Raw genomic sequence first — 11,410 nt, 5'->3', positions numbered from 1 at the left:
ATACAAACTCCTCTAAAATCCGAAAACTTCAATTTTTCAAACATATGACTATTTTACAGCATTTTAAAGACAAGACTCTCGTTAATCTAACCACACTGTCCGATTTCAAAAAGGCTTTACAGCGAAAGCAAAACATTAGATTATGTCAGCAGAGTACCCAGCCAGAAATAATCAGACACCCATTTTTCAAGCTAGCATATAATGTCACAAAAAACAAAACCACAGCTAAATGCAGCACTAACCTTTGATGATCTTCATCAGATGACACTCCTAGGACATTATGTTATACAATGCATGCATGTTTTGTTCAATCAAGTTCATATTTATATTAAAAAACAGCTTTTTTACATTAGCATGTGACGTTCAGAACTAGCATACCCCCCGCAAACATCCGGTGAATTTACTAAATTACTCACGATAAACGTTCACAAAAAACATAACAATTATTTTAAGAATCATAGATACAGAACTCCTCTATGCACTCGATATGTCCGATTTTAAAATAGCTTTTCGGTGAAAGCACATTTTGCAATATTCTAAGTACATAGCCCGGCCATCACGGCTAGACATTTAGACACCGACCAAGTTTAGCCCTGACCAAACTCCGATTTACTATTACAAAAGTTTGATTACCTTTGTTGTCTTCGTCAGAATGCACTCCCAGGACTGCTACTTCAATAACAAATGTTGGTTTGGTCCAAAATAATCCATCTTTATATCCAAATAGCGGCGTTTTGTTCGTGCGTTCAAGACACTATCCGAAGCGTAAATAAGGGTCACGAGCATGGCGCAATTCGTGACAAAAGATTTCTAAATATTCCATTACCGTACTTCGAAGCATGTCAACCGCTGTTTAAAATCAATTTTTATGACATTTTTCTCGTAAAAAAGCGATAATATTCCGACCGGGAATCTGCGTTTAGGTAAACAGACGAAAGAAAACTAAGCATTCTGTCGACGCGGGCACGAGCCTGAGTCTCACAGTACTGTAACCAGCCACTACCCAAACGCGCTACTTTGTTTCAGCCAGAGCCTGCAAAGCCACGATTCAGCTTTTTGCCGCCTTCTGAGAGCCCATGGGAGCCGTAGGAAGTGTCACGTAACAGCAGAGATCCTCTGTAATGGATAGAGATAATCAAGAAGGGCAAGAAATTGTCAGACAGGGCACTTCCTGCATGGAATCTTCTCAGGTTTTGTTCTGCCAAATGAGTTCTGTTATACAGTTTTAGAAACTTTGGAGTGTTTTCTATCCAAAGCTAATAATTATATGCATATTCTAGTTTCTGGGCAGGAGTAATAATCAGATTAAATCGGGTAAGTTTTTTTATCCGGCTGTGAAAATACTGCCCCCTAGCCATAACAGGTTAAGATTGTATTGAGTATACAGTCCACACCATATCTATTTTGACAGTGAAGATAACATTTTAAATGTGGCTCTAAACTCCAACATTTTGGATTTCAGATCAAATGTTTCATATGAGGTGACAGTATATAATGTCACCTTTTATTTGAGGATATTTTCATACATATCTGTTTCACCATTTAGAAAAATGAAAGCGCTTTATGTATCTAGTCCCCCTATTTAAAGAAGTCATATGTTTTCTGACCAATTAATTCATAGTGTATTAAAATAGTCAAAAGTTGAGTATTTGGTCCCATATTCTTTGACTTCAATGACTACATCAAGCCTGTGACTGCCATGATCAAGAAAGATCATGAATAATAATGAGTGAGAGACTTACAGAGGCTACAACAAAACATGCTAACCTCTCACCATTACCAATAACAGAGGCTACAACAAAACATGCTAACCTCTCACCATTACCAATAACAGAGGCTACAACAAAACAGCTAACCTCTCACCATTACCAATAACAGAGGCTACAACAAAACATACTAACCTCTCACCATTACCAATAACAGAGGCTACAACAAAACATACTAACCTCTCACCTTTAACCTCAAATAAAAGGTGACATTCTGTACAGTCACCTGATGTGAAACATTCTATCTCAAATCCAAAATCCTGGAGCATAGCACCACATTTAAAACTGTAAGCTTCACTGTCCAAACACATATGGTGTGGACTATGTGTGTCTGGTAAACACATGTGGATCTGGGGAACAGTTATCACTTGTTGACCAACTACAGGAATACTGACCTCAGAGTCTCCAGTCTGCAGTGTGGATCCTCCAATCCAGCAGAGAGCAGCTTCACTCCTGAATCCTTCAGGAAATTGTTACTCAGGTCCAGCTCTCTCAGGTGTGAGGGGTTTGAACTGAGAACTGAGGCCAACACTTTACAGGATGTGTCTGTGAGTTTACAGCCAGTGAGTCTGCCAACAGAGAATAAATACAATGACAGACAGGTTGTATTAAAATGATATGCTTTGCTTTCTCTGTTTACGCTGTTACCCGTTTACAAATAATGTGTTGGGTTTGACCTCAGAGCTGAGACCAGAGAAGCACAGCCTTCCTCTGTGACTAGACAGCCTGACAGCCTGCAATGAGTCAAATCATATTAAAATCACACTGCTATTCTTTGGTGGTGAAAATAGTGGCAGTATATTTCTTCAACATATTCAGATACATCAGTGTCCTGAAACCTGCCATATCTACTCATATATTAAAGTATCATAATATAAATTACAAATTATCAAAGTATTGCCTGCAGATAGAAACATGTATAGGAAAAATATTTGAGTAGACTGCCCAGACCAGTTTAAAATCAGTATCAGTCAAAAGACAGACAGTGAGGTATCAGATTTAGATTGTATTGAGTATACAGTCCACACCATATCTATTTTGACAGTGAACCTAACATTTTAAATGTGGCTCTAAACTCCAACATTTTGGATTTCAGATCAAATGTTTCATATGAGGTGACAGTATATAATGTCACCTTTTATTTGAGGATATTTTCATACATATCTCTTTCACCGTTTAGAAAAATGAAAGCCCTTTATGTATCTAGTCCTCCTATTTAAAGAAGTCATATGTTTTCTGACCAATTCACTCATAGTGGCTTAAAGTAGTCACAAGTTGAGAATGTGATCCGATATTCCTTGAACGCAGCGACTACATCAAGCTTGTGACTCAAACTCGTTGATTGATTTTGCAGTTTGTTTTGGTTGTGTTTTGGGTTGTGTTTTGCCCAATATTAAAATGGTGGATGGTGTAACGTCTGCTTCCAGATCACACTCTCAAACACGTAGATCCCCGTGAATGCAGCTCACTCTCCAGATCCCAGTCACCTGAATTCTGATCACCTGTTCACACACCTGTATGTCATTATCAAACTCTATGTAGTTCAGTTCTTTGCTCCCCCATCATTGTGAAGTGTTGTTTGTTTTGTGACACAAGGCTATTCGGAGTGCTGCATTTCCCGTAATTTACTCCTCCGGAGAATGATAGTTTTTGCCTGCCTCACTAATGATGCCTTTTGCCGTTTCCCTGCCTGTACTGTTGCCTTTTTGGACCCCCTGTGTATGACCTTCTGCCTGCCCCTGGACCCAGCTACCTGCCTCCTCCTGTGGTCCTTCACAATAAACACCTGCTGAGCCCTGCGCTTGAAACCAGCTCTCTGTCTCCCATCGTGTTCATTACAGATGGTGACTGGAGTAATTTTATTTACAAGTGAGTAGATAACATGTTTCTAAACACTACTAAAAGCATCCTGATGATGCCATGATTAAGAAAAATCATGAATCATGAATAATTGTGAGGAAGTTACAGAAGCTACAACAAAACATGCTAACCTCTCACCATTACCAATAACAGTGGATACAACAAAACATGCTAACCTCTCACCATTACCAATAAAAGAGGCTACAACAAAACATGCTAACCTCTCACCATTACCAATAACAGAGACTACAACAAAACATGCTAACCTCTCACCACTACCAATAACAGAGGCTACAACAAACATGCTAACCTCTCACCATTACCTATTTATTTATTTCACCTTTATTTTAAAATAAAAAAAAAAATAATGAACCCCAATGAGTCGTGCACAACCCGTGTCCAAATTAAGCACCTCACATTGTGGTTACTCACGACTTGGTAGATATTCCCTCAGCGAAGTATGGCAGTTCCATGCAGGTTTCCTCACAAAGTCCAAGGCAAGCACAGCTACCCATGCAGACAGTACTCCTTAGCCGTAACCGATATCCCCATGGCAACACAAACTCGTTAAGCTTCCCAAGCAATTATCTCCCAGTGTCACACGATGCTAGGCTAACCTCTAGGCTGGCTAATACCTCCACGACGAGACGGTAGCTTCAGTCTTTACTAAGTTTTAACTAAATTATAACAACTCTTTTATTAAATAAATCATGTATTTCCCTTCATGTCTTAGTAGCTATGGGTTTTGTTGTAGTTCTGTCGTCTTCTTTTATAATTTTTCTTCACCAACCGTCCTGAGGTAAAACGTCCATCCTTTCATCAACGTCTTTTTCCCTCCCGTTAACCAGGTCAACTCCCATTGGCCACAACTTAACAAGCGACCTTATTGGTCAAAACTTAAACTTGAAAGTAAAACAAACTATTCACTTATACATTAAATAAATATTTCTTCAAAAAGCATAATGCATTAACCTGTTGGGTCTAGGGGGCAGCATTTGCACGTCTGGATAAAAAAAATGTACCCGATTTAATCTGGTTACTAATCCTACCCAGTAACTAGAATATGCATATACTTATTATATATGGATAGAAAACACTCTAAAGTTTCCAAAACTGTTTGAATGGTGTCTGTGAGTATAACAGAACTCATTTGGCAGGCAAAACCCTGAGACATTTTCTGACAGGAAGTGGATACCTGATGTGTTGTATTGACTTTAAAGCTATCCCATTGAAAGACACAGGGGTTTAGGAATATTTTGGCACTTCCTATTGCTTCCACTAGATGTCACCAGCCTTTACAAAGTGTTTTGAGTCTTCTGGAGGGAGATCTGACCGAACAAGAGCCATGGAACGGTGATGTCCCATTAGACACCTGGCGCGCTACTTCATGTTGGGTACCCTCGTTCCAATACGTTATAAAAGGCTATGCATTCGTCCACCTTGAATATTATTCATGTTCTGGTTAAAAAAGGCCCTAATGATTTATGCTATACAACGTTTGACATGTTTGAACGAACGGAAATATATTTTTTCCCCTCGTTCATGACGAGAAGTCCGGCTGGCTTACATCATGTGCTAACGAGACGGAGATTTTTGGACATAAATGATGAGCTTTTTTGAACAAAACTACATTCGTTATGGACCTGTGATACCTGGAAGTGACATCTGATGAAGAGAATCAAAGGTAATGGATTATTTACATAGTATTTTCGATTTTAGATCTCCCCAACATGACGTCTAGTCTGTATCGCAACGCGTATTTTTCTGGGCACAGTGCTCAGATTATTGCAAAGTGTGATTTCCCAGTAAGGTTATTTTTAAATCTGGCAAGTTGATTGCGTTCAAAAGATGTAAATCTATAATTCTTTAAATGACAATATAATATTTTAACAATGTTTTCTAATTTTAATTATTTAATTTCTGACGCTGACTTGACTGCCGGTTATTGGAGGGAAACGATTTCCTCAACATCAATGCCATAGTAAAACGCTGTTTTTGTATATAAATATGAACTTGATAGAACTAAAAATGCATGCATTGTCTAACATAATGTCCTAGGAGTGTCATCTGATGGAGATTGTAAAAGGTTAGTGTATCATTTTAGCTGGTTTTATGGTTTTGGTGACCCTGTCTTTGACTTGACAAAACATTACACACAACTCTTGTAAATGTACTGTCCTAACATACTCTAAATTTATGCTTTCGCCGTAAAACCTTTTTGAAATCGTAAAACGTGGTTAGATTAAGGAGATGTTTATCTTTCAAATGGTGTAACATAGTTGTATTTTTGAAAAATTTGAATTTTGACATTTATTTGGATTCAAATTTGCCGCTCTTGAAATGCACCTGCTGTTGATGGAGTGCACCACAGGTGGCACGCTAGCGTCCCACCTAGCCCCAAGAGGTTAACAACATTACAGTTTAGGAGCAATTCAATCATCTTTTAAATATAATACCAGTTAATTATAACAAATAATCTCAATATTTGGTTCAAACAAGGGTATTACACAAACATACAGTCAATAATACAGTAGAAAAATAAGTCTATATACAATGTGAGCAAATGAAGTGAAATAAGGGAGGTAAAGGCAAAAAAAGGCCATGGTGGCAAAGTAAATACAATATAGCAAGTAAAACACTGGAATGGTAGATATGCAGTGGAAGAAAGTGCAAAGTAGAAATGGAAATAATGGGGTGCAAAGGAGCTAAATAAATAAATACAGTAGGGGAAGAGGTAGTTGGGCTAAATTATAGATGGGCTATGTACAGGTGCAGTAATCTGTGAGCTGCTCTGACAGCTGGTGCTTAAAGCTAGTGAGGGAGATAAGTGTTTCCAGTTTTAGAGATTTTTGTAGTTCGTTCCAGTCATTGGCAGCAGAGAACTGGAAGAAGAGGCGGCCGAAGGAGGAATTGGTTTTGGGGGTGACCAGGGAGATATACCTGATGGAGCGCGTGCTACAGGTGGGTGCTGCTATGGTGACCAGCGAGCTGAGATAAGGGGGGACTTTACCTAGCAGGGTCTTGTAGATGACCTGGAGCCAGTGGGTTTGGCGACGAGTATGAAGCGAGGGCCAGACAACGAGAGCGTACAGGTCGCAGTGGTGGGTAGTACAGTGGGGGAAAAAAGTATTTGATCCCCTGCTGATTTTGTACGTTTGCCCACTTACAAAGACATGATCAGTCTATAATTTTAATGGTAGGTTTATTTGAACAGTGAGAGACAGAATAACAGCAAAAAAATCCAGAAAAAAGCATGTCAAAAATGTTATACAATTATTTGCATTTTAATGAGGGAAATAAGTATTTGACCCCTCTGCAAAACATGACTTAGTACTTGGTGGCAAAACCCTTGTTGGCAATCACAGAGATCAGACGTTTCTTGTAGTTGGCCACCAGGTTTGCACACATCTCAGGAGGGATTTTGTCCCACTCCTCTTTGCAGATCTTCTCCAAGTCATCAAGGTTTCAAGGCTGACGTTTGGTAACTTGAACCTTCATCTCCCTCCACAGATTTTCTATGGGATTAAGGTCTGGAGACTGGCTAGGCCACTCCAGGACTTTAATGTGCTTCTTCTTGAGCCACTCCTTTGTTGCCTTGGCCGTGTGTTTTGGGTCATTGTCATGCTGGAATACCCATCCACAACCCATTTTCAATGCCCTGGCTGAGGGAAGGAGGTTCTCACCCAAGATTTGACGGTACATGGCCCCGTCCATCGTCCCTTTGATGTTGTTTGAAGTTGTCCTGTCCCCTTAGCAGAAAAACACCCCCAAAGCATAATGTTTCCACCTCCATGTTTGACGGTGGAGATGGTGTTCTTGGGGTCATAGGCAGCATTCCTCCTCCTCCAAACACGGCGAGTTGAGTTGATGTCAAAGAGCTCCATTTTGGTCTCATCTGACCACAACACTTTCACCAGTTGTCCTCTGAGTCATTCAGATGTTCATTGGCAAACTTCAGACGGGCATGTATATATGTATTCTTGAGCAGGGGGACCTTGCGGGCGCTGCAGGATTTCAGTCCTTCACGGCGTAGTGTGTTACCAATTGTTTTCTTGGTGACTATGGTCCCAGCTGCCTTGAGATCATTGACAAGATCCTCCCGTGTAGTTCTGGGCTGATTCCTCACCGTTCTCATGATCATTGCAACTCAACGAGGTGAGATCTTGCATGGAGCCCCAGGCCGAGGGATATTGACAGTTCTTTTGTGTTTCTTCCATTTGCGAATAATCGCACCAAATGTTGTCACCTTCTCACCAAGCTGCTTGGCGATGGTCGTGTAGCCCATTCCAGCCTTGTGTAGGTCTACAATCTTGTCCCTGACATTCTTGGAGAGCTCTTTGGTCTTGGCCATGGTGGAGAGTTTGGAATCTGATTGATTGATTGCTTCTGTGGACAGGTGTCTTTTTTACAGGTAACAAGTTGCGGTTAGGAGCACTCCCTTTAAGAGTGTGCTCCTAATCTTAGCTCGTTACCTGTATAAAAGACACCTGGGAGCCAGAAATCTTTCTGATTGAGATGGGGTCAAATACTTATTTCCCTCATTAAAATGCAAATCAATTTATAACATTTCTGACATGCGTTTTCTGGATTTTTTGTTGTTATTCTGTCTCTCACTGTTCAAATAAACCATTAAAATTATAGACTGATCCTTTCTTTGTCAGTGGGCAAACGTACAAAATCAGCAGGGGATCAAATACTTTTTTCCCCCACTGTATATGGGGCTTTGGTGACAAAACGGATGGCACTGTGATAGACTGCATTCAATTTATTGAGTAGGGTATTGGAGGCTATTTTGTAAATGACATCGCCGAAGTCGAGGATCGGTAGGATGGTCAGTTTTATAAGGGTATGTTTGGCAGCATGAGTGAAGGATGCTATGTTGTGAAATAGGAAGCCAATTCTAGATTTAACTTTGGATTGGAGATGCTTATAGTGAGTCTGGAAGGAGAGTTTACAGTCTAACCAGACACCTAGGTATTTGTAGGTGTCCACATATTCTAAGTCAGAACCGTCCAGAGTAGTGATGCTGGACGGGCGGGCAGGTGCAGGCAGCGATCGGTTGAAGAGCATGCATTTAGTTTTACTTGTATTTAAGAGCAGTTGAGGCCACGGAAGGACAGCTGTATGGCATTGAAGCTCGTCTGGAGTTTAGTTAACACAGTGTCCAAAGAAGGGCCAGAAGTATACAGAATAACTCCAATAACAAAGGGGGTCTGATCTTTGTGCCTCTGTAACTTTCTCATTCATCATCATTCACGATTCATTCATGATTATTCATAATCATGGTAGCATCAACATGAATGTAGAAGTGTTCAGAAAGATCTTCTATTCTTACTGACAATACAAGTGAAGTGACTCCAAAATGACAGGACATTATTCACCGTTCAGTTTCTATTAGGAAAAACATCATCCAAAACACAACCAAAACAAACTGAAAAATGAATTCAACAAGTTTGTAGAATCACAAGCTTGATGTAATCACTGCAGGCATGGAATATGGTACAACCACTAAACTTATGACTACTTTAATACAATATAAGTGAATTTGTCCAAATAATTAAGACTTCTTCAAATGGGAGAACTACGTACAGAAAGTGCTTTAAGTTTTAAACGGTAAAACAGATATGTATGAAAATACCCTAAAATAAAAGGTGACATTCTGTAAGGTCACCTAATATGAAACATCTCAAATCCAAAATGCTGGAGCATAGCACCGAATGTAAAACTGTAAGCTTCACTGTCCAAACACATATGGTGTGGACTATGTGTGCCTGGTAAACACATGTGGATCTGGTGAACAGTTATCACTTGTTGACCAACTACAGGAATACTGACCTCAGAGTCTCCAGTTTACAGTGGGGATTCCCCAGTCCAGCAGAGAGCAGCTTCACTCCTGAATCCTTCAGGTCATTGTTACTCAGGTCCAGCTCTCTCAGGTGTGAGGGGTTTGACTCCAGAGCTGAGACCAGAGAAGCACATCCTTCCTCTGTGACTCCACAGCCTGACAGCCTGTAAAGAGTCAAATCATATTAAAATCACACTGCTATGCTTTGGTGGTGAAAATAGTGGCAGTATAATTTTTCAAAGTTTTTCAGATATTAGTGTCCTGAATCCTTCCATATCTATTCGTAAATTAATGTATCATCATTAAAAATGACAAATGATCAAAGTATTGCCTGCAGATAGAAACATATATAGTACAAATATTTGAGTAGACTGACCAGACCAGTTTAAAAGCAGTATCAGTCAGAAGACAGGCAGTGATGTATCAGATTTAGATTGTGTTGAGTATACAGTCCACACCATATCTATTTTGACAGTGAAGATAACATTTTAAATGTGGCTCTAAACTCCAACATTTTGGATTTCAGATCAAATGTTTCATATGAGGTGACAGTATATAATGTCACCTTTTATTTGAGGGTATTTTAATACATACAGTTGAAGTCAGAAGTTTACATACACCTTAGCCAAATACATTTAAACTCTATTTTTACAATTCCTGACATTTAATCCTAGTAAAAATCCCCTGTCTTAGGTCAGTTAGGATCACCACTTTATTGTAGAATGTGAAATGTCAGAATAATAGTAGAGAGAATGATTAATTTCAGCTTTTATTTCTTTCATCACATTCCCAGTGGGTCAGAAGTTTACATACACTCAATTAGTATTTGGTAGCATTGCCTTTAAAGGGTTTAACTTGGGTTAAACGTTTCGGGTAGCCTTCCACAAGGTTCCCACAATAAGTTGGGTGAATTTTGGCCCATTCCTCCTGACAGAGCTGGTGTAACTGAGTCAGGTTTGTAGGCCTCTTGCTCGGACACGCTTTTTCAGTTCTGCCCACAAATTTTCGATAGGATTGAGGTCAGGGCTTTGTGATGGCCACTCCAATACCTTGACTTTGGTGTCCTTAAGCCATTTTGCCACAACTTTGGAAGTATCGTTGGGGTCATTGTCCATTTGGAAGACCCATTTGTGACCAAGCTTTAACTTCCTGACTGATGTCTTGAGATGTTGCATCAATATATCTACGTAATTTTCCTCCCTCATGTAGCCATCTATTTTGTGAAGTGCACCAGTCCCTCCTGCAGCAAAACACCCCCACAACATGATGCTGCCACCCCCGGGCTTCACGGTTGGGATGGTGTTCTTTGGCTTGCAAGCCTCCCCATTTTTCCTCCAAACATAACGATGGTCATTATGGCCAAACAGTTCTTGTATTGTTTCATCTGACCAGAGGACATTTCTCCAAAAAGTACGATATTTGTCCCCATGTGCAGTTGCAAACCGTAGTCTGGCTTTTTTTATGGTGGTTTTGGAGCAGTGGCTTCTTCCTTGCTGAGCAGCCTTTCAGGTTATGTCGATATAGGACTCGTTTTTACTGTGGATATAGATACTTTTGTACCTGTTTCCTCCAACATCTTCACAAGGTCCGTTGCTGTTATTCTGGGATTGATTTGCACCAAAGTAAGTTCATCTCTAGGAGACAGAACGCGTCTCCTTCCTGAGCGGTATGGCGGTTGTGTGGTCCCATGGTGTTAAGAGTTGCGTACTATTGTTTGAACAGATGAACGTGTTACCTTCAGGCGTTTGGAAATTGTTCCCAAGGATGAACCATACTTGTGGAGGTCTACAATTTTTTTTCTGAGATCTTGGCTGATTTATTTTCATTTTCCCATGATGTCAAGCAAAGAGGCACTGAGTTTGAAGGTAGGCCTTGAAATACATCCAAATGATGTCAATTAGCCTACCAGATGCTTCTAAAGCCATAACATAATTTTCTG

Source organism: Salmo salar, unplaced genomic scaffold (genome assembly GCF_965601325.2).
Source record: "Salmo salar unplaced genomic scaffold, fSalSal1 ptg000136l, whole genome shotgun sequence".
Taxonomy (NCBI): Eukaryota; Metazoa; Chordata; class Actinopteri; order Salmoniformes; family Salmonidae; genus Salmo; species Salmo salar.
This window is presented reverse-complemented; position numbering follows the sequence as displayed.